Here is a 27,789-nt window from a genome sequence, read left to right on the forward strand (position 1 = left end):
CACATCTTACATGGTGGCAGGCAAAAAAGCGCGTGCAGGGGAACTCCCCTTTATAAAACCATCAGATCTCATGAGACTTATTCACTATCATGAGAACAGCATGTGAAAGACCCACCCCTATGATTAAATTACCTCCCATTTGGTCCCTCCCATGACACGTGGAATTATGGGAGCTACAATTCAAAATAAGATTTGGGTGGGGACACAGCCAAACCATATCATCCTCATTCCAAGTGCACTTCAATCAATTGTTCTCTTGGCTCCCTTTTTTATTTTCATAATGTCCTTTTGCCTTCATGGACTGTTGAAATTCTTCCATGACTCTTCCCTGATCTCCCATAGCTGGCATGACCCCTATCTTGTGTTAGGCCCCTTAGTCCTTCTGCTGCTGCCCCTGCTGTAGCACAAAGCACATTCTGATTTCATAGTTCCTCTACTAGAATGCAAACTCTTCCAAGTCAGGGGTCATGCCCTGTCCAGTTTTCTACCCACCTTTAGAACCACATGCAGCTCCAGGATCATGCAGACATGAAGGACATTGAGTGAGCTTCATGATTTAGCATGAGGAGGATGAGGAAAAGAAAGGTGGCACAAACAATTGGGGGACTGAAGGAGCTGTTGAGGAGGAAAGAAAAAGTCTCCTCCTCCCATTTAGGCCCTCTTCCAACTGGGCCTAAGAATTAAACTGATAAATGACAGATTGACCGGAGAAAAGCAAACAAGTTTAATTACAATTTTTACACATAAGCAGGGACCTTCACAAGAGAATGAAGGTCTGAAAAATTGACCAGACAGAAAGATTCTTGCTCTGTTTGCCCAGCCTGGAGTGCAGTGGTGTGAACACAGCTCACTGCAGCCTCAATCTCATGGTCTCAAGCAAACCTCCCATCTCAGCTTCCCAAGGTGCTGGGATAACAGCTGTGAGCCACCGTGCCTAGTGTTTTTGTGCCTTTTAGACAAAGAAACTATTAATTTGTGAAGAAATAACAAGACAAAAGGGTGTTGGCCAGGGACAGCAAATTGTGAGGAAGTGACTAAGACACATAGTAGAAAGAACCAGAAGAAAATAAGGGTTATTTTGGTAACTTTGTTTGTCCAGATCCATTTCAGCATTGATTCCCAGTGCCTGGTGATAAGAATGTTCCTCTCTCTCTCTGTGTCTTTCTCTCTTTTCTTCTCCACACCATGATTCTGTAAGGAATGTTCTTCTCTTGCTGGTTCAGGGTAGACACCTTTCTCATGGGAAATTTTATGGCCTGTTTAGGTTAAAAAAATTGTGGAGGGGAGGGGTGGTCGGAAAGCCCTTCCTGCATCTGCTCTTTCTCAAGTGCCTTCAGCTCAAAGTCATCAATCTGCCAAAGTGGCCTATTTTGGGGTGGCATGTCCTGAGCTTCTTTAGAACAGATGACAGGCACAATGCTGGTGCCATCGTCAGCACCAGAACACTGCTGAGTTCTGTTTCAGACTTGTTGAGTGTGAGGTGATCATGGAATTCTCAAATAGAAATTTAAAACAGGCATCTACTTTCAGAAGAAAGGTCAGGATTTCTTTTTCTTTTTTTTCTTTTTTTTCTTTTTTTTTTGTTTGAGATGGAGTCTCGCTCTGTCACCCAGGTTGGAGTGCAGTGGTGCAATCTCAGCTCACTGCAAGCTCTGCCTCCCAGGTTCACGCCATTCTCCTGCCTCAGCCTCCCGAGTAGCGAAGACTACAGGTGCCCGCTACCATGCCAGGCTAATTTTTTTTTTTGTATTTTTAGTAGAGACAGGGTTTCACTGTGTTAGCCAGGATGGTCTCGATCTCCTGACCTCATGATCCGCCCCCCTCGGCCTCCCAAATTGCTGGGATTACAGGCGTGAGCCGCCGCACCTGGCTGGTCAGGACTTCAATTGTAAGTTTGATACAAAGTGGAAAAGGCTGAAGATTTCATCCACAGTCTGAAAAGACCATATGAAAGAGGAAGGGGTGAGCTCCAAAGAACAAGCATATGTCAAAAGTAGTGGTGGGCAAAGACTCAAATCTAATATCACTGAGGCTTCTGCCAGGCAGGGAGCAGTGGCCGTCTGCTCACCACAGTGGCCAGTGTGTCTTTGTGAAGAGCAATGGAGGCCAGGATTGAGGTGAGTATTGTCAGCACCAACTCTAAATTTCAGATTAGCTGTGGATGGAGGCAGTAAATAAGCAAATGCGTTTGTCCAATTTCCTTACATTGCAAGTTGCAAAACCCACTTGAAGTTGGGTTGAGACCAGCTTAAGTAAAGCAGAATGTATTGGCTCATGAAAGAGCAGGATAGCTTTGGCTTCAGCCATGGCTGGATTCGGGGTCCAAGTAATGTCCTCAGGACTCTGTCTCTTTCCATCCATCTCTCATCTCTCTTCATTTTTGATTCTCTCTTAATGTTAGATTCATTGTCTCTCACTATGGATGGCCTTCCCCAGGTATCCAGGAAAGGTGACAGAAAGCAACTCTGGTCTATATCATCTTTACAAGCTTGTGATCCAATACTGAAAAAAGAGCCTTTCTCTCTCTCTCTCTGCATTTAAACATCAAATCTCAAGGAAGAATCTGATTGGCTTTTCTAGGGTTTTCTGCCTCTTCCCATTAGAAAGGAATAGATTTATCTGATTGACTGAACTTAGATCACATGCTAACTTCTCTGGAAAGTGGGGGATTCCCCATAAAAAAGTAGTTCCGTTAGCAGAAGAAGAGGAGAAGGCATGCTAGACAGAAAAAAACAAAACAAAACAAAAAAACCAGAAGTCTTCTCTTAGAAGGACTGTTGCAAACAGGGTTTAATCATTTGGGTCCTGCTTCCTTGTCAGTGGATCCAGACGCATGGAGCTTATTGATAAGCACCTGTGGAGACGTGTTTGACTCGCACCCCTGCTGCTGCTGCGTGCTTGCCTGTTTAGCTAGAAGCCATTCTCTACCTTTCAGACGTATCCCCAGCAGAGGAACTGAATGGAGCCTTAGGCCAGTCAGTCTCAAGGCTGGTTATTTTTAGTAACTGGATTCTGCCCTAGTTGCCTTATAATTACATCTGTTTTAGATTATATTTGGCTCCCCCCTCCATGCCTTCCTGAGCTACATATTGGATTCCAACTCTGTATGCTATTTCTTCCAGGCCTAGAATATTATTTTCTTCTCTCCTGATATAATCCCCTTACCAAGTTCCTATGGCTGGGTCTCCACTCTTTCTTTGAATGGCAGCTATCTGTACTAGAGCTATCTGCAACTGGATCCTGAGCTCTACCCACTTGCCGAGACTTCTTCCTATCTCTACTGGTTGGACCACCCCTGCACCATCTCTGAAGGCTGGTTCAGTCTCTGAGTCCCACTCCACCCCGCACTGGCCAATCTCCAATTATGACAACTGCTAACGTTCTTATAAAAACTTCCTTTTAGTCTCTAAATATACAGGGTAATCAGACCACATGGAACAGAATTCATGGAAGCACCCAAACTGTGTTTATTGCGTTAAAAACATTTGATCTTCTCTGCAGAACCATGAAGAAGTGGGAAGAATGCCCAGTTCCCCTACTTCTATAGCACACTTTGCCACCTGGGCCCTTAAAGAGTTTGTACCACTGGCCAGGTGCAGTGGCTCACTCCTGTAATCCCAGCACTTTGGGAGGGCAAGGCAGGTGGATCACGAGATCAGGAGATTGAGACCACCCTGGCTAATATGGTGAAACCCCATCTCTACTAAAAATACAAAAAATTAGCCGGGCATGGTGGTGGGCGCCCGTAGTCCCAGCTACTTCGGGACGCTAAGGCAGGAGAATGGCATGAACCCAGGAGGCTGAGCTTGCAGTGAGCCGAGATCACACCACTAAACTCCAGCCTGGGTGACAGAGTGGAACTCCGTCTCAAAAAGAAAAACAGTTTGTACTGCTGAATGTCAGTGTATTAGAACCTTCATAAAACAGATCCTACTCTTTCTGCCTGAGCCTTTTCTTCCATAGAGTTCAGACTTTGTCATGGGATAGCTGCCATCTGGCCCTTCCATTTTCTCCCATAGCTCTTTCTAGGCTTTTGTATATAAAACTCAGTTTTCCCTTCCTTCAGGAAAAGAGCAAAGAACTCATGCATATGGATACACACAAATAGATTTTCTCAAGTCTGCCCCATTAATTTGCCAAACATGCCTGATGCCTAAAGAGAAACACCAGCAGAAGAATAGGTTCAGGTTGAAATCTCTGCAATAAGAGGTGTGTTACTAGAAAACTGTTTCCCAATCTGGGTCTATATTACTAAAGCATTCTTGGTATGTGTACGGGATACCTCTCATGTACCACTTCACATCCTCTCAGCCCCACCTCCAAGTGCAGCCACTGCTGCAGTATTGCGCTCCATGTAGTCTTTGTCCAGCTTCACATGAGTGTAATCTCATCTTGTCTGGGTCCCCACCACATACCTCTTGCTTCCTGTACCAGGTCTTCTCTCATGCCAAGGTGCAGTATATCTAGGGGAACCTGCTTGGCACCCAAATGTTATAACCCAGAAGTAAGAGGGTGGCTAAGGCTGTTGGGACCATCTTGGGCCAATAGATGATAGGAGTTAATGGCTAGGTAGTTCCTCCTTTTGTCTTCCAGGCATGCTTTTTTTTTTTTTTTTTTGAGGTGGAGTCTCGCTCTGTCGCCCAGGCTGGAGTGCAATGGCGTGATCTCGGCTCACTGCAACCTTCGCCTCCTGGGTTCAAGCAATTCTCCTGCCTCAGCCTCCTGAGTAGCTGGGATTACAGGCACCCACCACCACGCCCAGCTAATTTTTGTATTTTTAGTATAGACGGAGTTTCGCCATGTTGGTCAGGCTGGTCTCCAACCCCTGACCTCGTGATCCACCCGCCTCGGTCTCCCAAAGTGCTGGGATTACAGGCGTGAGCCACCACGCCCGGCCCAGGCATGCATTTTTGAGACACAATTCATAAGGCTGCTCAGAAGGTTCCAGTGAGATAGAAGAGGAGTTGTCTGTAGCTGTGGCCAAACCAGTAACTCATCCTCTTTGGGGCTTTTCCTCCTTCCCTGTCTCACATCCCTTGCTCCCCACTCCTCTTCTCTGGAATCACTGATTTTTTTTTTTTTTTTTTTTGAGACAGAGTCTCGCTCTGTTGCCTAGGCTGGAGTGCAGTGGCCCGATCTCAGCTCACTGCAACCTTCACCTCCTGGATTCAAGCAGTTCTCCTGCCTCAGCCTCCTGAGTAGCTGGGATTACAGGTACCCACCACCATGTCCGGCAAATGTTTTGTGTTTTTAGTAGAGACAAGGTTTCACCATGTTGATCAGGCTGGTCCCAAACTCCTGACCTCCAGTGATCTGCCTGCTTTGGCCTCCCAAAGCACTGGGATTACAGGCGTGAGCCACCACGCCCAGCCTCTGAGATCACTTTTCAAATAAAATATCTCAGGCTCTGCTTTCAGGGCCACCCAAGACAAGAGAGTATATCATGGCTTCTTTGTAATTGTCTAACAGAAAGAATAAAATTTTGGTACCAAAGAGACCTCATGTCGAATTCTAACAGTATGACTGAAAACAAATTATTTAGCCATCTTAAAACCCAATTTCCTTATCTTTATTACACAGATAACATGAGTGGCCCCCACGATGTTTGTCTAAATACTAAATCAGATAGTCTCTCTGAGAAGCATAATAGGTATCTGACACAGAGTAGCACTCAGTCAGTATTCATTCTCTTCTCCTTCTCACCCATTGTTCTGATAGAAATAAGAACTTTTTTAAAAAGAGTTATAAAGTAGAAATGAAAACAGACATAATAGACGGTTGTATGTTCAAAGAAAACATACTTCAAAAATGCATACTTACTAGCATATAGATGGATGCATATGTAAAAATTCATTAAGCTAAACACTTAAAGTTTGTGTGCTTTATGTAAGTTATGCTGTAATTGCCTATTTATTTTTTTCAAGAGATGAGGTCTTGCTCTGTTACCCAGGCAGGAGTGCAGTGGCACCATCATAGCTCACTGCAGCCTCACACTTCTGGGCTCAAGTAATCCTCCTGCTTCAGCCTCCTGAGTTGCTGGGACTACAGGAATGCACCACGTGGTTATTTTTTGTAGAGACAGGGTCTCAGACTCCTGGGCTTAAGCAACCCTCTTGTGTCAGTCTCCCAAAATGTTGGTATCACAGGCGTGAGCCACTGCACCAGGCTTGTAATTCTTTTTAAGTTAAAAATTTTATGGATGTGCTAAATACTCCCTAAAATGAAAGGATACATTATTGTTCTAAAATGCATTTAACATAGATCCACAATGGGATGAACAAATGGGTTCTTATTTCTATCAGAGTAGGAACTCTTTAATAAGTTTTAAATGAAAATGCCCTTATTGAATATATATATTCAAAACAAAGTGTTTACGTATACTAAACCATCCTTGTTTTTCTTTTCTTTTGTTTTTAGTTGAACAGAGTCTGTCACCTTGGTTGAAGTTCATTGGTGCAATGATAGCTCACTGCAACCTCAAATTCCTGGACTCAAGTGATCCTCCCATCTCAGCCTCCTGCATAGGTGGGACTACATGTACCCACCACCACACCCAGCTAATTAAAAAAAAAATTTTTTTTTTGTAGATGCAGAGTCTCACCCTATCAACCAGGCTGGAGTGCAGTGTTGCAATTATAACTCACTGCAGCCTTAAACACCTGAGCTCAAGCCATGAGCTCCTCTGCAGCCTCCCAAGTATCTGGAAATACAGATACCATGCCCAGCTAATTTTTATCTTTTGTAGAGACAGGAGTCACACTATGTTGACTATATTGGTTTTAAACTCCAGCTCAAGCTATCCTTCCATCTCAGCCTCCCAAAGTGCTAGGATTACAGGTGTGAGCCACTATGCCCTGAAACTTTTATGAAACTAAAAGTTTCATAGTATGAATGACAGATTCTTTAAGAATCTGATAAAAAGGGAACATCACATTTTTAATCTCTTGCATACTTTTAAAAATATGTCAACAGAGAAAATAAAAGATTGGATATTTATATTAGAAAAACTAATCGTGGCCAGGAGTGAGGCAGAGGTGGTGGGGCCGGCCAGTCATCAGAGCCAGCTCAGGAGGCGGGACATTGACACGAAGGGAGGACTTTGGCTTGATCTCTATGGAAATGGGAAGGAAAGCCTTGGTCTTATTAGCGGCAGATAACCAACTGAGATAATCAACCAACAGTGCGGTAAGAAATTCAACAGTGAAGTAAAACAAAAAAGTGCATGCCATAGAAGTCACCACACAGCCAGAGTTGGGGGCGCTGCTTGAACACCTCAGAGTAAGAAGGAAACCCTTGTCAAATAAATGCTAGGATGCTATCCTCTCAGGTCTTGACTTTTACTGTACTAGCTTCTGTTCTTATCCTCTTTCCCTCCTAACATCAGACTGGGGAAAGAGGAATCATGGAAGATGGGATCCCTTAGTGCAAGAGCGGAAGGTGTCACCAGCTCCCCTCCGTTCTCTCTGCCCACCACATCTAGGGGAGTGGCAATTTCTTGAGTGCCACCACCAGTGCCTTGCACAGGTAGGGAGGCACTCACAGTCTTTGTTGGGTTTGTGGAATGGATCCTGTGACCTACAGACAGTGATGGGGTGCAATGGGTGCTATCCTGTATGGAAGTAGAGTGGTAGATGGCCCAGTCTTTGTCTGGAGGCATTCATGATGCAGTTGAGAAGACAAAAAATGCACTCCAGCAGGGGCCCACTGTGGACAAGGCTTCATGCCAAGTGAGGGAACCCAGAAAAGTATGTGAATGATGACCAGTGTGAGGGTGGCCCAGAAATGGAAAAGGAAGGAAATATCATGAGAATGATTTGCTTACATTATAAGTATCTAAGGGCAAACTTATACAATGATTCTAAGATAGTGACAATTACTGCTCGAAAGAAAAGCACGTATCACTTTTGAGATATATGCCTTCTTGTAACACATCTCAAAATGCCAAGAAAACTACACATAAGCCTAGAGACAAGTCAGTAGATACTAGAGAGACAGAGCCATATTAAAACAGGTTGTGAGGGTAGCAGCTATGGCAGGAGCTGAGGGGGTAAAGGAAGCCCATCCAGAGAGCCAAATCTTCCAGGTTACTGAAGTGTAGAGCCAGGAAGCCCCCGGGGGCCTTCCAAAGACCCACAGCATGCCGCCAGCCTTTGGATACCTGCTACATGGGAGCACCCACAAGCCAACAGAGTAAGGCTGTGGCACAGCATCAACATCGTGAAAGGACTGCAGATGTGAGCAGGCAGCTGAGAGACACTGATCCCTTCTTCTTCCCCTCCTCCCTACTCGACACACTGAAAGAGCGTAAGAAAGGGTGGAGTGGAAGAGAGAAGCTGTGAACCAGAATGAGATTTAAACTATGCAGACCTACTTTTTTAAAACGGCAAATTTCTACAATCTGCCCTAGATGTTGTTGGACAGAAAAAGGGATTAGACATAGCACCATTGAAAGTGCTGATTAGGGGCCAGGCACGGCGGCTCACGTCTGTAATCCCAGCACTCTGGGAGGCCAAGGAGGGTGGATATCTTGAGGTCAGGAGTTTGAGATCAGCCTGACCAACATGGCGAAACCCCATCTCTACTAAAAATACAAAATTTAGCCAAGCGTGGTAGTGGGTGCCTGTAGTCCCAACTACTCGGGAGGCTGAGGCAGGAGAATCGCTTGAACCCGGGAGGTGGAGGTTGCAGTGAACCAAGATCACGCCAGTGCACTCCAGCCTGAGCGACAGAGCCAGACTCCATCTCACAAAAAAAAAAAAGTGCTGATTTTAGGGACCAAGAAGTGAACCCATTCCATGTTTATGCCCCCAGTATGTTGCAGTTTCCCAATTAACTGCTTCCTGAGAGGTCAGTGATGTAAGGGAGGCATATATACATGCAGTATCCATTCATACAAACAAAGAATTGATTTGAAAAGATTCAAATAGTTTCAGGGTAGGATAAAAACAGCGACATTCACAGGGGGATTCTTATTGTGCCCTGCATTGAACCAAGTTCATTATCTTAATCTATTTCACCCTCCCAACAAGAATTGCATTATCCCCATTTCTCAAATGAAGAAACCAAGACTTTAAGAGACTTTGAGAGCTAAGGAGTCTGAAGTCCTACTGTTTGTAAGTGTCTAGTAAGTGGCTGTCTGCCCTCAGCCTCCTCTTACTGCTTGTCCTAAGCCAGGATTAATTAAATCAGTCTAGTTTTACTTTCTATTACCTGATTTTATAAATGTTTAAACTTAGTCCCAGAGAAATTAAAGGACTTGACTAAAGTCTTTAGTATTTAGTAGCAGAGAAGAGATTTCTAACATAAAAAGATCTTCCAAGTTTTACTACAGGGCTTGTAATAAAACCATTACAAAGAAAAAGAATTCTTGCAAACTTGCCTATCAACATGTGATAAGCACTTTTGTTTTGAGCCGTGATTGTCCTTACCTTAAGAGAAACATAGTACAAAAAAGGTGACTGGCTCTGGCTGTCCTCTTATCGAGAGTGGGCAATGGAGGGGCTTTGTACAATTCTTGCATTCTCAGCATCTAGCATAGTGCCTGGCAAACAGTCATTACTCAATAAATGTTTGCTGAATGAATATTATATATAACTCAATATTCCCTGGACACAAAAAAATAGCTCTTTTCCCCCTTCACATTGTGAAGAGAACACTAATGAACAGATTGACTTTGTTTTTTCTGCCAACTCACATCATTCCAAGTTTTATTTGCATTTGTAATACAGATGCATACAAGTGGACTCATCCATCATCTCGTCTGAGCTAACCACCATGACATCATTACCAATCCCCAGATACCAAGGCCAGATCTTCTAGGTCAGTCTCTCTACATATGTGTATTGCTTTTTCCTTTGCATTACTTATTTCTTTTTTGTAATATAGCTGATATTCCAGGAGCTGACTCCCGGACCCTCTTTGCCCCCAGTGACTTTCAAGGTGCAAGATTCTGTTGCCTCTCTTTTGCTGATAGATGTTGCTGAAAGGCCTGTGTGGAAACTTACAAAATCAAATGAGTTTTCTTCTCCTCCCCTTCTGTTAAATTCTAACTCACCATCCCTCACCCATACCTGAAGCCCAGCTCTCTCCCGCAGGCAGTCTCTGCCAGCCAGGCCAGGCCTGAGCTTGTTCTCTGCGTGTCTGAAACAGGGAGTCCTAAAAGGAAATATTGCTCTCATTCCAAAGTTACTTCATCTTCATGGGCAAAAAAAAAAAAGCAGAGGAAGGTAAATGCAGCAACTCTGAGAAATTCTTAGTTGATTATTTACTGTTGCTTAACCTTCAAAAGATTCCACTGTAGAAAGGGAGGGCCGGTATTCATACAGTTCCTAGCCCAGGTAACTTCTCTTTCCCAGACCTGCTAGTCCAGTTAGCTTGAGCTCATTTGCAAGGAGGCCAATTCTGTGACCCCTTTCGTTTCCCAGAATGCCTCACAGTGGACACTCAAAGCAGTCTTTAGACTTGCTAACAAGGCTAAAGGAGTTAGGTTTTACATCATTCCTGAATTATTGATGTGCTTTGCAAATTAGCTTTTCCTGTGCACATGACTCTCCTTAGCTAATCTTTACAACATGTAAGACAGTTGTCAAAACTGTTTTGAAATATGATTCTGGGGTTTCAGAGTACCGTTTCAGGGGACTTGAGTTTTCAGAACATATCTCTGTGCAGAGATAGCAACTATTCTGCTTAATAAGTATTATTATTATTAATTATCTGGAGCAATTACTCAAAATACCTAAATGCAATTTGCAAAGTAGTCAGGTAATAACACCATGTAGAAGTTCATGTTAAGAGCTACCATTTCAATGAATGTAGGGAACACTATCCACTTTTCTCAGAGTCCTTAGAAAAATACAGTAAGTGAAAATAAAGGCCGGGCATGGTGGTTCATGCCTGCAATCCAGGCACTTTGGGAGGCCGAGGCGGGCGGCCTTATTTGAGGTCAGGAGTTTGAGACCAGCCTGGCCAACATGGTGAAACCCCATCTCTATTAAAAATACAAAAATTAGGGCCGGGTGCAGTGGCTCATGCCTGTAATCCCAGCACTTTGGGAGGCCGAGGCGGGCGGATCACCTCAGGTCAGGAGTTCAAGACCAGCCTGGCCAACATGGTGAAACCCCGTCTCTACTAAAAATACAAAAATTAGCTGGGTGTGGTGGCGCATGTCTGTAGTCCCAGCTATTCAGGAGGCTGAGGCAAGAGAATGGCTTGAACCTGGGAGGCAGAGGTTGCAGTGAGCCAAGATCACACCACTGCACTCCAGCCTGGGCAACAGAGCAAGACTCCATCTCAAAAAAAAAAAAAAAAAAAAAAAGTAGAATGGTTTATTACACACAAGAGGCAAAGGCAAAATGACACATGGTATACAGACTGAACCAAAATATCAAAAATAACAATTCACTCTTTTCTTTTTTTCATCCAACAAGAAGCCATAACTTTATTTATGATAGAAGTAGTACAAATTTCAAACCAAGCTGCAGTCATTCATTTGAGACACCAATAAAAGTTGCTTTCAGATGGTTACACTGTTAATTCCATAATAGCATTTACAATATTATTACTTTGTTCTTCCAGGCTCCAACTGCCTTTGCTCTGGACACATTCCCTTGTGACATGACAAATTCTATGTCCTTAACTTCTACACCTGTTTCATCAACCTCATCCTCTTCACTCTCCTTTTGTATAGTTGGAGTCTGTGTGTTTTCTTGAACGTTTAAGACAGCTTCACCCTGAACTTTGAATTTCGCAGCAGTTGCTACTTGTGCTTGCTGAGATAAATCTTCAATCTTGGCTTCCCCCAAAACGATATAGGTATCCGAAGCAGGGCTCTTGTAGACATCTGGTTTCGCTATGACAAAGAGGATATTCTTAGATTTCCAGATAGTGACTCTAGTAACCCCTATAACTTGTCAAAGACCCAGTTTGGACATAGCCTTCTGTGCCTTCTTTTCACTCCAACTCTGTTTTGCTTTACTGACTGGTTCTTCATCAATTTCAGCTGCTGCCACCACAATGCACCCTTTATTATGGCTATACCAGTTAGGAAGAGCAATTGGATGCAAATCACAGAGATACATCAAGCAGCTAAAGAAAATCAATGGTTACTATCACACATAAGAAAGTCTGAAGGTATGCAGTCCTCTGTCTTTTGTATCTGCCATCCTTAACCTCATGACCCAAGAAGGAGGCTGGAGCCCTAGGCATCACATCCATATCCCAGAAAAGAAAATGGGAAAAAGGACCAAAGGGGTAGGCCAGGCAAGGTGGCTCATGCCTGTAATCCCAGCACTTTGGGAGGCCAATGTGGGTGGATCATTTGAGGCCAGGAGTTTGAGACCAGCCTGGCCAACAATGGCAAAACCCTGTCTCTACTAAAAATACAAAAATTAGCCAGGTGTGGTGGTGCACACCTGTAATCCCTGCTACTCAGGAGGTCAAGGCAGGAGAATCGCTTGAACCCAGGAGGCGGAGCTTGCAGTGAGCCAAGATGGCACCAGTGCACTCCAGTCTGGGTGACACAATGAGACTCTATCTCAACAACAACGACAACAACAATAAAATGTTCATTATTGACTGAAATTCTAATTTAACTAAGTGTTCCTTATTTGATCTGGCAACGCTGACCACCCAACATCTCCTGGGATTTCATTAGTCACCCCTACTGTGAAGGAAGCTGGAAAATGTAGCCTTTCAGCCAGGCACTTTCCCACGCTGCAGTTATTCTACCAAGGAAGACATGGAGAGTGAATACTGGGTAAGGAGCCAACAGTCTTTGCAGGAGTGAGGGTGGTTCTGGGAAAAAGTGACAGAGCTACATCCATGCCCCATGCCCTCTGTGAAGAATTTCTTGACTGCATCAGCCTCTTGTGGTCACTGTGACCTCTGAAAGCCTATGGCCCTTTTTGTCTTAGTTCTATTAATAGATATAAAGTAAAGATTACTGATTTTTAATTAACATGTAAGAACTGATGTATTCAGGTGGCTACTGTCTTCTTCAAAGGGTTAAACACACAATATTGCCACTCTTAAAAACACTTTTAGAACTTAGAGCTGGTAGAAGCAGAAGTCTCCCTTTACAAGGCATACGGGAAGCTGCAGGCTGTAGGCAGGGCCAGGGATGCGTTGGAAATTTGCTGACTCTGAGTGCTTCAACAAATTGCATTCTATGTCAAACTCATGCCATTCCTCGTAGAAAGACCAGTTTCAAATGTCCTCACTCATATGGGGAAGCCAAAAATTAAAACAACTGAACTCATGGAGATAGAGAGTAGAATGATGGTTACCAGAGGCTGGGAAGGGTAGCAGGGAGCAAGGGGAAAAATGGGAATGGTTAATGAGTGCAAAAATATAGTTAAATAAGATCTAGTATTTGACAGCACAACAGGGCAACAACAGTCAACAATAATTTACTGTATATTTTTAAATTGCTAGACTGTATATGTGGCTCACGCTTGTAATCCCAGCACTTTGGAAGGCTGAGGTAGGAGGATCACTTGAGCCCAGGAGTTCGAGACCAGTTTGGGCACCATGGGGAGACCTCTTCTCTTGGAAAAACTCAAAAATTAGCCAGGCATGGTGGTGCATCAGCCTCTTGTGGTCACTGTGGCCTCTGAAAGCCTATGACCCTTTTTGTCTTAGTTCTATTAATAGAACTACATGGGAGGCTGAGGCCAGAGGATCACTTGAGCCCAAGAAGTCAAGGCTGTGGTGAGCAGTGATCTTGCCACTGCCCTCCAGCCTGGGCAACAGAGCAAAACCCTGCCTCTCAAAAACAAACAAAAACAAACAAAAATGAAACTAAAAGAGTAGAACTGGAATGTTCCTAACAAAAAGACATAATAAGTGCTTGAGGTGATGGACACCCCAATTAGCATGATGTGATCATTATACACCACATGCCTGTATCAGAACATCACATGTACCCCTGTCATGAATACATACATGTATTATGTACCCATAATAATCAAAAATTAAAAATAAAAACTTAACACTATTTCTCCCCAGAACCTTCTCCTACCTTTGTAGGAATATAGGATTATCTTCCAGGATGTCAATAGCTCTGGCCAGTGGGGACCGGACTGATGAGAAGCAGCTGGTTTAGGAAACTGATCTTGGAAAGCTCATGGCCTCTCATAACTCAGTCATCTGTGGCCTGATCAATGTCACTAAAGCATGGTTTGTACTCTGTGGTATGTCCTAGAATAAAGGTAGGGAACAATGGAGGAAAACAGGCCTGAATTAAAATGTTCTCCATGTCTCTCTCGAAAAATTCCAACTTGGAAGTCCCTTTTGCCTGATAGTGACTGCTTACAGTTCCTACCCAATGTAAACTACAGTTCCGTGTTTTTTCCCCCTGGCTCTTAACTGGCTGAACTTGGGATGTTTTATAAGTGTCTGTCTGTACTTCCTTTGACACCCAATCACATCCAACCTATCCTCAGGTCCCTTCCCTAAATTAACTCTGTGGTCCACTGACTTCCAAAAGTAGGGTCAAAATTATTTTTCTAAGATTAAGCCTTAATAACATCACTTATATGTTTCATCTTTTCCTGTATGGCTCATGCAGGTGCTGATAACAGTAAACACATCATATATCTTCAGCCTGGGGCTTAAACACATTCATTTCTGGGTTTGTCACATGTTCTCTCGCTATTTATACTGCTTTGGGTCAGCTACTTGATACTTAATAAAATTTGCCTCCAAGCTGTCCTGCAGGGAAAATGACCTATCTGGGGGGAATGCTGTTCCAACTCTATAACCTCTGATGATTGCCCAATAGTCCTCCAAAAAGGTTGAAGGGCGGGAGCAAGGGAAGGTCCATGCCACTTCCTGGCATTTAATGGCAACAAGTGCTTTAGTGTAAGTATAATTATATCCCCTGCTTTCAGGAGGCCTTTCCAGCCAACCTCTCGGACACGGGAGCAACTGCAGATGGCATGAGCAATGTGGAAATTCGGCTTCTGCTCAAGGTCAGAACAAGCCGTTCGCCAGCGTTGATTTTACCAACCTTTCGGTTATTTTGGAAAGCCGAAAGAGAACGCAACAGAGGCAAGAATGGATCTATGGGATGGAAATAATGAGCCATTTATAACCCAAAATGAGACTGCCAGGAAAAACAAACACACAGAAAAGTACATTTTATCAGAGGCTTGGGCTGCCCAAGGCTATTGGGGTACAAAGTACTGCGTGTTCAGCTCCCTGGGCCAAGAGCTACAGTAAGTCAGGCCCCCCTGCAAAGCTCCTCTCCTGTCAGCCCCATCAAGCAGCCTTAGCCACCTGGCGGAGATGAGCTTTAGTGTTTTTAAAGTGTGTGCTGCGTGAATGTTTCACATTTTTGGTAAAGATGTGGGGTCATGTTGCAACACTTAAGTGCTTCTGCGTAAAACTTGCGCAATTCTGACAGACACTGGGTTCCTAGCATCAGTGGCATCCTCTGCTCACATACGGCTTATGTAATGCGTGATCAGGCCCTCCAGGTTTCTCCTTGTAGCCTTTGAAAAAAATTTCAGGCTCTGAACTTGGCCCTGGTTTCCGGCAGTGCTTTGCTCCGAAGGTGCGTGGAATGGCTCAGCTGTCAGCACCTGCTGGTGAGATACAGAAAAGTGCCACGGGTTGATCTTTCTCTGGCACCAGTACACAGGAGGCTGGCGATGCTCCCCAGATGGGCTTGGCCCGCCCTGAGGCACCCTATAGGGAAGGAGAGTGAGGGCGGTTCATCTAAGGAAGAGTAGGTCGGAGGATTGAACGGGGGCTGCTACCAATAGGTAACAAACATGAAAAGGATTTCCCCAAAGCAAAACTTTCTAGCCAGAGCAGCAGCACAGTGAATGGTTTACTCACAGCTCCTTTGTCTGCTGATGGGAGATTTGGCACTGTGCTTGCCTCTTGGGCTTACCTGAGCAAAGTTACACAGTAGGTCAAGTGTTTGATGCCTTCTCACCTCCAGTCACTGTGCTGGCGCCCGCCTCCGTGCCTGGCTTCTGTTTCCATCCAGACTTCCATCCATTCAACAAAGCTTTTGAGCACCTGCTCTATGCCAGGTGCTGTGCCAAGTGCTGGGCACCAGGCAGGGCTTTCTCAACACCTGGTGGCCCCCTGTGGTGCGCTGGACCAGTCCTAACACAGGCCTCCTCTCCAGTGTCACTCTCAGCCCCACCATTTCCCAAAATTATCCCTCCCTGCATTCACTTCCTATGACTCTTTTCCTTTCTTCAGCCTCAGGGATGGGACTATTTCTTTACAGTTTTTATCATAGAAATCCAACAAATTTTATTTTTATAAAAGAATTGTTCTTGGTAGTCACAGATTTCTGTGGAATCTGAGTTTCTGCAGATTAAAAAGTGATGATGTGAGCTGGGCGCTGCAGGTGGTGCCTGTAATCCCAGCTACTTGGGAGGCTGAAGCAGGAGGATCACTTGAGCCCAGGAGTTCGAGACCAGCCTGGGTAACAGAGAGACCCCCATCTCTAAAACATTAATTAATTAATGCTAATTAATTATTTCAAAAATGGTGGCATGAAGAAACAATGTCTTCCATGGAATGAACAAGGCATTAATTGAAAAATGTGAAGCAGGAAGGAACAGGGGAGGAATACATTGTCTGAGCAGAATCTACAATTTCACCAGGTAGACAAGTTGCCCCTTTCACCTCTCCATTTATTATTGGTGAGCTGTATGTGTAATGGTTAAGGAGGCAAATTCTGGAGCTGGACTACCTGGGGATTCAAATCCCAGCTCTGAAGGTTATAATCTAAGAAAGCTATTGTTATTTGTTCCTTAATTTCTTCATGCAAAAAGAGGGATGGTAGAAATACCTAAGCACATCTCACAGAGTGGCTTAGGGATTAACATAAATTAATATGTATGAAATTTTTATAACACCGGGATGCACAGTAAGCACTCTCTATATAAATATTAACTTTGATTTTTCGTGAAGGCAACTCTAGGCTTTCTACTTTGCAGTCAGATTCTCATGGCAGTTACTGCATTCGAAAGACAGAATTTATTATTTGGCCTGCAGTTTCCACATCTGCAAAGTAGGAAGAAATGATTGAATAAAGATGTGGGGGCGGAGGCTGCGTTCTGGTCTGTGATCTCCACTTGCTTCGTGACCTTGGACAACTCACTTATTCTCTCTGCATCCTGGAGATTGGACTTTATCTGAATTTCCCAAACTCAGGTCATTCAAATAACACTTAGAGAATCTTTGCCATATTCCAGTCCACTTTCCTATACTCAGCTACTAACTTGATGTTTTCCTTTAGATAATCCTTAAATCAATTCACTTTCATATGTAGCCTCACAGGAAGCAGTAATATCCACGTATGCAAGAGTCCGATATGCTACAGATTTTTGTTTTTCTTTTATTTATTTATTTATTGTGATAGCGTCTTGCTATGTTGTCCAGGCTGGCCTTGAATCCCTGCCTGGGCTCAAGCAATTCTCCCGAGTAGTTGGGACTACAGGTGTGTGCCACCACAGAGGGCGTGATACGCTGTCGATTTTTCTAATGCATGTTAAAATAAACGCCTAATGAAAGTTTTAAATGTTTGTATAATGCCCAAATCATCTTGCATCCTATCAATGAGATGAGGACAACATTTCTGGAAACTCTGGATCAAATGTTCCCTCTGGATCCAGGCAACTGTAAAATCTATAATGTTATACCATGTTCAGGTGGCTATTTAACTTAGGGTATGTTTCTTTATACCATTTGCCTCCTTGAGAGCTCAGACTGTGGCTTAAACCTCTTTGGGCACATAGCAAATAGAAAAGTGCTTGATAAATCTGTATTTAATGTTAAATTAAAGCACGCCATACATACATACATACAAATATATCCATCGCCTACTCACCCCCAGACCCCATCCACTGCCAAAATGCTCATTTCTTTCTCTCCACCTCAGTGTCACTGTGTTCCTCAAGTGGCTGTTTGTAAATGAACTGAAGCATGTGGCGTTCCAAGCCTTGTGTGGGCACTCAGGAAATGTTACCTTCCCTGACCCCTTTCCCTCTTCCTGTGCCTCTTTGTTCATGAGTTGCCATTTGTCTGTATGAAAAGTGGGCCGACTTCCCAAGGAGTTTATAGCCCAAGCTCTTGGGTCAGAATAATTGTCTTCAATTTCAGCCCTAAAAGAGGTTCCATTGCCAGGTGCAGAAACTTCTAATCTAAGAAAAAAAGAAAGTATACTTCTAAAAGCTATTATTAAAGAGATCTTGAAAAACTGTCTGGTGATTTCCTAAAATTCATCAGCAAAAATTGAATACACACCCACAGTATCACGACCCCATTGTGGGTTCACGGTCTGAGCAATTTCACAACCAACCAGCATTTACCAAGCATCTGCTCGAGCCCTCTCTGTCCATAACCTTGGGAGACACAAATCTGAATAAGGCTATCTATTAGACCATGAGACTAGAAGAGACTAAAAGACTGAATACCTTGAAAGCAAGGAATATGTCTTCATCTTTGCCTCCCCAAGGGCTTAGCAAAGCATCATGCATGTGGTAGTTATGCGTTAAATATTTGATCCGTAAATGAACAAATGGATGAATGACACTGCTCCAGCACTGAAGGAGCTTACAGTCTGTTTGAGAAGAAAGGAGCCATAGATAAACGATAGGTTAATTAACAATAAACTCCACATTACAAGAGATAACACTGGCTAATAAAAACGTTAAATGAAAGGGGTGCTGTCATTTACTTTCCCCCAAAACACCAAATGTTGATTCAGCCACAGGTCTCAAAAAAGAATGTGTGTTGGCCACTCTTCTGTACTTTCATTTTTCTGCACATGAGTCCAACTTTAGAAGGAAGTTGCTAGGTTGTTGTCATGTGACTGATTTTTATTTATTTATTTATTTAATTTATTTATTTATTTTTGGGACGGAGTCTTGCTCTGTCACCCAGGATGGAGTGCAATGGCACAATCTTGGCTCACTGCAACCTATGCCTCGTGAGTTCAAGCAACTCTCCTGCCTCAGCTTCCTCAGTAGCTGGGATTACAAGCACTTGCCACCATGCCCAGCTAATTTTTGTAGTTTTAGTAGAGACAGGGTTTCACCATGTTGACCAGGCTGGTCTCGAACTCCTGACCTCGTGATCCACCTGCCTGGGCCTCCCAAAGCGCTGGGATTACAGGCGTGAGCCACCGCACCCGGTCCATGTCAGTGATTTCTAAAGGCCACCAACCTTGCTGGCTCCTGGGAATGAGCAGGGTATTATTTAATGTAAATAAATCAGCGAGTGTTTATCCTTCCATGCATTCTTCTGTCATCCACAGGCAAAGAGAGAAGTGGCACTGGTGACTTTTTTAGAGCTATGAAGTTGGAATATACAAGAGAAGCTGAAAGCTTTCAATTAATGATTTCTTAGGCTTTAAGTCAGGGTGACCCTTCAACATAAAAGGGCTTTAGCCACCACTTGCTGGGGAGAAGCGCTGGGCTTTCTACACAGTTCTCTGGGACTCCAAATTGTTAGCATAAAAATAGCAGCCCAAATCAATGTTCTCTATTATTCACTAGTTACCGAAATACTTTTCCCAAATACACGCATAGCTGAAAGATGCCTTCTTTCAAAATGTTTTAAACCACTTTTAGCCCATGAATCTTAGTCCATCTTTAAAGGGCACCCATTTTTTTCCAAACCATATATTTCAGTCGATTTCATTGGGCACTGATGCCATCACCAGCAAAACCCTAATTAATTGGGAAGAATGACATTTCCATTAAAATTCTTTTTGAAAAATGATTTATGCACCTGGCTGATAAAAATTTCAAACAGGGCAAAACAATATGGAGTGGAAAGTAAACTTCTATTGACCTCTGGAACCCAGTCTCCCAATCTTTTTCATAGAAACATCCAGTGTTAAATTTCTGGGGTATCCTCCTAGAAATATTCTGTGTATATATAAGTGCATACACACAAAAGAGATCTTTAAAAAGTTTATGGAAAATGCATATTATGAAAAAACTATGCATGGATTTTCATTTTTCTCGCACGAAAATAAACTCATACTGACCTGTTATAACATGTCTGAACAGAATCTAGTTGAGGCATTAAGAAGGATAAGACTTCAGTTTGAAAAGCGCCTCTGTCAGAGCAACATGAATTCTGCTAAAATTGAAGCAAGAACAAACTTCAAATCTAGGGTGAAGTTTGCATGGAAGAACAGTGAAATCATTGAAACTGTACAAAAAGTGTATGGGGACACTGCCCCAAAGAAATCAACAGTTTACACATGGCTAATTCCTTTTAAGAAGAGATGAGACAATGTTTAAGATGAAGCCCACAGCAGCAGACCATTCGCATACATTTTCGAGGAAAAAGTTAGTATTGTTGGCTCATGCGTATAATCCCAACAGTTTGGGAGGCCAAGGTGTGAGGATCACTTGAGCCCAGGAGTTTGAAACCAACCTGGGCAACATAGTGAGACCCCCATCTCTATAAAAAATTTAAAAATTAGCCGAGTGTGGTGGCACAGGCCTGTAGTCCCAGTTACTTGGGAGGCTGAGGTGGGAGGATCACCTGAGCCTCAGAGGTCAGCCTGCAGAGAACCACTATTGTGCTACTGCACTCCAACCTGGGCAACAGAACAAGACCCTGTCTCAAAATAATAATAATAATAATATTGTTTGTGCCCCAATTAAAGAGGACTGACAGTTAGGAGCATAAACCTAATTATAAACATAATAAGCATAAGTCTAATTATAGCCAACACCATAGACATCTCAATTGGTTCAGCTTACACAATTCTGAATGACAAATTAAAGTTGAACAAACTTTTCACTGGATAGGTAACAAACCCACTGCACTCAGATCAGCTGCAGACAAGAGCAGAGCTTTCAATGGAATTTTTAAAGAAGTGGGATCGAGATCCTGAAGCATTTCATTGAAGGATTGTAATAGGAGATGAAACATGGCATTACCAATATAATCCTGAAGATGAAGCCCAATCAGAGCAATGGCTACCAAGAGGTGGAAATGGTTCAGTCAAAGAAAAAGCAGACTGGTCAAGAGCAAAGGTCATGGTAACAATTTTTGGAGATTCTCAAAGCATTTTGCTGTTGACTTTCTGGAAGGCCAAAGAATGATAACATCTGCTTCTTATGAGGGTGTTTTGGGAAAGCCAAAACTTTAGCAGAAAAACTCCAAGGAAAGCTTCACTGGAGAGTCCTTCTCCACCGTGACAATACTCCTGTTCATTCGTCTCATCAAACGAGGACGATTTTGTGAGTTTCAGTGGGAAATCCTTAGACATCCAACGTACAATCCTGATTTGACTCCTTGTGACTTTTTGTTTTCTAATCTTAAGAAATCTTTAAAGAATACCCATTTTTCTTCAGTTAATAAGGTAAAAAAGATTACATTGATATGGTTAAATTCCCAGGACCCTCAGTTCTTTAGGGATGCACTAAATGGCCATCACTGCTTACAAAAGTGTCTTGAACTTGATGGAGCTTATGTTGAGAAATAATTTTATATTTTTATTTTTATCTTTTAATTTTTTCCATAAACTTTTTGAAGTCCCCTAATGCAGCAGTCACCAACGTTTTTGTCACCAGGGACCAGTTTCGTGGAACACCATTTTTCCACGGACCAGCATGGGTGGAGGACAGTTTTGGGATGAAACTGTTCCACCTCAGATCATCAGGCATTAATTAGATTCTCATAAGGAGTTCACAACCTGGACCCCTCACATGGGCAGTTCCCAACAGGGTTCACACTCCCATGAGAATCTAATGCCCACTAATCTGACAGGAGGCAGAGCTCATTCGCTTACCTATTACCTTCTGCTGTATGGCCTGGTTCTTAATAGGCCATGGACCAGTACCAGTCTGCTGCCTGGGGATTGGGGCCCCCTGCCCTAGTGTGTGTGTGTGTGTGTGTGCATGTGTGTGTGTGTGTGTGTGTGTGTGTGTGTATTCCCCTCCCCTTCCTTACATATACTCTAACATTCTTCAGTGAAACTTAACAGATATTGTGAAGTTTGCTGCAAATCTGTACAGCTGCACTATATTTCATAATATGAGTGTCCCATAATTTACTCAGCCTCTTCTGAATAGACATAATGGTGGTTTTCAGTTTTTTACTTCCACAAACATACTTTTGCACATATGTATGAATAGGACTACAGAATCAATTCCTTAAAGTGGAATTACAGAATCAGAGGATATGTGAGTTTTCATTCTGATAGACATTGCCAAATGGTGACACTTAACTTTTGATGAGAACTGCCAAAAGTAAAGTATTTGTTCGTGCCAGAAACAAGAGTGAAGATAGCATTTTATTTTAAATGTTAATACCTCAGGCAAGCAAGTAGCACATTTATTCATGAAACTCATTTGCCCGTCTTGCCCACCTAAAGCACATACACATTGTTACAAACCCATTCAAAATATACTTGTGACAACAGCTTACTCAATGAGGAACTTGCTAGAAATTTCGTATCACCAAATTGTGTGAGTATTTGTCGCAATGGGGTTAGCTTGCACGCTCTCTACTTTGCCCTGGCTGTGTTTACTACCTTTCATGGCCCTGGTCAGTTAGTAACACTGTCTTGTTTTTCTTTTGTAACCAAAGGTCAGTTTGTGACCCTGCTCCACTCCCCACCTCCTCTGCCTTAGTTTCTTCTTGCCTTAGTTTCCTCATAAGAGTAACCAGTCTTAAAGTGTCAGGGCAGGCACATTACTGATGTATCAGTGAAGAGCCCCTGGGCACAATGGAACTTGAATTTGATTTTCTATTACCTGTGAGGGTGAGTTAGTAAGCAGACAGCCTTGTACTCTGTTCAGCGGCTTCCCTTGCTGCCTTTCTATAATGAAAAAAGTAGAGACCCAGAACATTCTCCCATTTCTCTAGTGTTTACCCAACACACACTCTGTGCTACCATCCCCATTTGTGGCTTCTTTCCTATTTGCTCTTGTAACATGAGAAACAGTGTGGAGGTTTTATGCTTGTTTTGTAACCAGCTATAACCATTTCCTTTTCTCTGCCTCTGATTATAAACACATTTCCTTCCTGGTAACCATTGAAAATCTATATCTGACCAGGTTGAAACCAAATGAAGTCATTTTGGTTCCACTGGTGACAACCAATTAAATATAATTCTGTTTACATTTAGAATGGGTTGTAAATTTAAGAAAATGACTTAAGCCCTACTTAAAATATTTTTTGGCTCATAAAACCAAGAAATCATTTCTGTAATATGAGTAATCAAGAACCTTCATATTTACATTTACCTTTAAATTGCTCTAAAAGAGCCAGAGACTGGACATTAAAAACAAACAAACAAAAGATTCAGAGTCTGCAAGGAAGCTATTTCACTATCCCCATGCTGTGAGCTGGTTAAGCTCTTTAGCTCAGATAGCCCTATTTTCTCAGGGAGCAATGGAAAAAACAGATCTCCTACTTAAAAATAACAGTAAAAACAAGAAACACACTGCACTATATTGGTAAACCTCAAACTCACGTAAGTCAGTTACCTGCCCCGATGGGAGTTTAGAAGTTGGTGCTACTACTCTTAGTACTGCCATAAGAGGTCACCAGAAAACAGGACCCTGAGTTCTAGGAAAAGGGATAAGAATGGACAACAGGTGGGAGCCACCAAACTATTCCAGGCCGGGTGACAGAAACCTTAAAAGAAAAGCTCCAAATGCAATTAACTGACCAAACCCCTCCACACAGTGGAGAGGCTTCATAATCAATAAAGACAACTTCCCACTTCTGAGCACTTACAACAAAGATGCAGATGTATCTTTGGCAGTGGACTTTTTTTTAATTGAGTTCTATCTCCTTTTCTTCACAAGCATGTATTAAGCAAGTTTTATGTGTTATACTTTCACTGGGTGTTGTGCAAAGACTAAAAAGTCATCAGCTCTGCCCCGTAGTGGGTGGTTGTTAAATGTTGTTAAATGAATGAATCTGTGAATATATGCGTGCGTGAATGAATGAATAAATAAAGCTTATAATATGGTTATGGGAGAAAACACAGCTTTAATTTTCTGTTACTTGTCAGGGTGGTGTGTACAGAACACAGTGGTATGCGTGACCAGTTCTACCCAGGGTAGTGTGGCAAGATCTCAGACTTGAGGTGACAATTGAATGGGCGTTGGTCAGAGGAAAGGAGTTTAACGTAGACAAGTAAAAGACCACAGAATGAGCAAAAGCCTAAAGCAGAGATCAGCAAACTACAGCCTGTGGACCAAATCCCATCTGCTGCCTGTTTTTGTAAATAAAGTTTTATTTGGACAGAGCCATGCTCGTGCATTTATATTTTTTCCATGGCTGCTTTCACACTACAATAGCAGCACTGAGTAGTTGCAACAGAGACCACATGACCCAGGAAACCAAAAATATTAACTATCTGCCCCTTTACAAGTAAATGTCTGCCGCCCTCTGGCCTAGAGGTATGAAAGAGCTGAATATTCAGGAACCTGTAGGGAAGTCGTAATAGCTGAAACTTGTAGTCCAAAAAGGGGCTCAGTGAGAGAAGAGACAAAACGGTGAACAGAGGCCAACGCTGAAGGTTCTTCTGTGCCATATTAAGAAATTCAGTTTTGCCATCGCCTGTTCTCACTCATAGGTGGGAAAAGAACAATGAGAACACTTCGACACAGGAAGGGGGACATCACACACCGGGGCCTGTTCTGGGGCGGGGGAAGTGGGGAGGGATAGCATTAGGAGATATACCTAATGTAAATGACGAGTTAATGGGTGCAGCACACCAACATGGCACATATATGCATATGTAACAAACCTGCATGTTGTGCACATGTACCCTAGAACTTAAAGTATAATAATACAGAAAAAAAAGAAATTCAGTTTTGCTCCTTTAGGAAATGGGTAACAAGAGCAATTTTGCTTTTAGAAATATCTCTCAGGGATCAGGATAGACAAGAGAGATGCAAGTTTGCAGCAGGAGATCAGCTCTCCAAACTTCACATCTCATAAATTCCTTGATTCAACAAACATTGAAAAGCTTAATGCTGTCATTACGCCTCTTGCTCTATCCTTGGGAAACAGAACCTGGCACACAGACATGCTCAATCAATATTTATTGAATAAAGGAATTAACGAAAGAAAAAAGACAATATTGTAATGGGATCATTATTAAATGGTTTTCTGAATAGGCTGCCTCTGCTATGAGACAAATAGCTGAGATTCTCACAGATTTCCAGTTTCCATACTAGCAGGCATTGAGATCCAGGCAAAAGGAGGTTAATAGTGAAACACAAGCCAGAGAGAAATTCCTCCCCTTCATCTCTGGTGCCAACATCATCAAATACCAGTCACTGGCCAAACCTGTGTTTATTCCATGCCCTGTGGCCTAATGAGAGGGGATAGGACAAGAAGCAGCTCTGCTAATAACTGTCATGAAAATAATAATATCACTTGGCTGTATGCGGCAACTTTCATTGGAAGCTCTTGAATCATTTTTTTCCTCTTGCATAACTATTATTTCCATTTTATTTCCACTAAAGGAGAAGCCAAACCACAGAGTGGTTGTGACTTGCCCAAGGTCATGGAGCAAATCAGAAGAGCAGTTTTTAAAAGCTGAGAAGGATATCAGGGGATGTAAAATCCAGTTGCCTTCCCAGCCTAGAATGGGCTGGGTTCATGACTCAGTAAGACACATGGCGTTACCTAAGCTCAGTGTGTCTGAAAATGAGTCCCACTAAGGGAGACTCAGGGCCTGAGGGCTGTGTCAGACATACGTTTTCAGTAGTCACTCATTGTCCCTGCCCATCAGATTTTAATGTCTGTCACCGAAGCCCATCACAGGCAGGCCCTCTTGGGAGGTTTAGCCTACGGAACTGGGGAGGTCTGCCTTGGGGGTGTCTGTCTTTTCTGGATGTTTACCCAGCTGTCAGTTCCTATGAAGCCCAGGTCTCCCCATTCCATTATCCATCAGGAGCCTATGGCTGGGGTAGCTGTGGCTTCCACTCAGTCCATGATGATTCTGGTGTTTGCCTGTTGTCCCAGCATAATTACTAATAAATCTTTTTTTACTCTAAAAAAATGCCCCAGTTTGGACCATAAATTAATTATATGGTCACTCTAACTGACAAATCAAGAAGCATCTATGCAGAAACCAAAAGCCCTCTTTTCATCATGATGGTTCTATCTCAGCCATTTTTGTTTCATGGACCTAGAATCTTGAACTTAGAATAGGCCCAAACTCCCAGTCAGTTAAGGAATCTCCTCTGAGCTACATAAATGTTCCTGGTCATAGAGTTAGCTACACAGCCCATAGACCAGTTAATTACTAATTGTGAATAATCACTTCCTTACCTTGTACCAAAATCTGCCTTGCATATCTTTTATACAATGATCTTAGCACTATTCTCAAGAAGCTGAAAACTCAATTCTCCCTCCTGTCCCATAAGAGAGCCCCCTTAAGTCCTCCGTTGTCCAGCCCAAACACCACCAACCATCAGGAACAAATTCTAAACAGCATTTAGGAATGTAGCTTTGGAGTCAGACATACCTGGATTCAGATCTGGGCTCCATCACTCCCTAGCTAGATAGCCTTTGGTAAATACTTAACTTCTCCAATTTCACTTTCTTTGTCTGTAAATTTTGAACAAACATTAACTACTTAAGCTAGGCATGACTGGTTATGGAACCAATAGCTAGTTCTCCTTTCTTTCTTACTAACAAGGGACTCACTTAAATGCTCTTGGATTACCCAACTTCCTTGCAACTAGATGTGGTCATGCAACACAGTTCTGGACAAGGAGCTGCAAGTGGAGGTACCAGCTGGAGTTTCTGAGAAAGCTGGTTAGAGGGCACACATCCAGCTTACATTCACCTTGTCAGTTTGTGCTACTTAGCTTCTCCCTTCTTTCAAAAACTTCCTGCCTAAAAATTAGTTGTGAAGCACAAAATAGAACAGCTATGCTGCATACATGAGGAAGCAAGCCTCCAGCAAAAGAGACTGGGTTCTTGATGGCACCATGTGGCCTGCATACTCACTCTGAAGTGCTTACAGCTGGACTTCCTATTACATGAGAAAAATAAATCCCTCCATTGGTTAAACCATTGAAATTGGGTTTCTGCCACTTGCAGTCAAACGAATCCTAAATGACATATACTTCAGAAGGTTGTTTTGAACATAAAATGAACTTACTACAGTGCCCAGCACAAAACGTATAGTGAATGGTTTGCTATTATCACTATCATAATTATTATCATTGCTACTCATTGCCATAGACCTTAGAGAGAGGGGCAAGAACATGTAGCTATAGCAATCCTTCCAACCTCTGATAGCACCAGTACAAAAATATCTGTGATCTCTTAAGCACACACAAAAAAGTCAGTTGCTGATGTTTCGACAAGTGCATCTCTGTTAGTGGCTAATGAAGCCAGTTCTTCAAAGCACCAGATGCCGAGAGCACAAAGAAATGAAATTCCACCTGGCTGGCAGGTCAGGGAGCAAGTTCTTTCCTGTAGTGAAGGGTGCGCCTGGTTTCCTCTCTGGACAGGGAATCCATCCATATTGTATAGTGCATTTCCCGGAAGTGCTGTCTTCTCTGAACGACAAGCAAAGCACAACACTTTAAGGATGTCATTATTTCATGGAAAGAGAGTTTCTGCTCAGAAACCAAAGCCACACCTAAAACCAGCTGAGCATAGGAGCACATGTTCAAATGGAGCACTGGGAAGTGGAATTAGCTTTCTATAACCTCACTGAAGCATCTGCCAAGATCAGACAAGGATGGGACTAGCTATACATTCTTCCCTGGAGTCCATCAAGCCACAGATTTGGGTTCACGGGGGCCTATCATG

At 42.9% G+C, this 27,789-nt stretch overlaps 2 long non-coding RNA genes across 3 annotated transcripts; one reads left to right on the plus strand and one right to left on the minus strand.

The window, feature by feature from the left end:
• The first annotated feature begins 960 nt into the window (after positions 1-960).
• On the plus strand, positions 961-14,094 carry LOC129525746 (uncharacterized). The gene is made up of 6 exons (XR_008670203.1): positions 961-2,117; positions 5,097-5,214; positions 6,418-6,525; positions 9,729-9,819; positions 11,999-12,754; positions 14,005-14,094. It is a non-coding gene; the product is annotated as an uncharacterized lncRNA (long non-coding RNA).
• LOC109028985 (uncharacterized) lies at positions 11,340-27,789 on the minus strand. 2 transcript variants are annotated; one of them, XR_008670205.1, is made up of 4 exons: positions 26,489-27,789; positions 15,446-15,581; positions 14,018-14,196; positions 11,340-11,848 (listed from the first exon to the last, which is right to left on the minus strand). It is a non-coding gene; the product is annotated as an uncharacterized lncRNA (long non-coding RNA). The 2 variants fall into 2 exon arrangements; XR_002008015.3 differs by having other exon boundaries at positions 15,446-15,584.

The sequence above is a fragment of the Gorilla gorilla genome, chromosome 10, assembly GCF_029281585.2.
Source record: "Gorilla gorilla gorilla isolate KB3781 chromosome 10, NHGRI_mGorGor1-v2.1_pri, whole genome shotgun sequence".
Classification (NCBI taxonomy): Eukaryota; Metazoa; Chordata; class Mammalia; order Primates; family Hominidae; genus Gorilla; species Gorilla gorilla.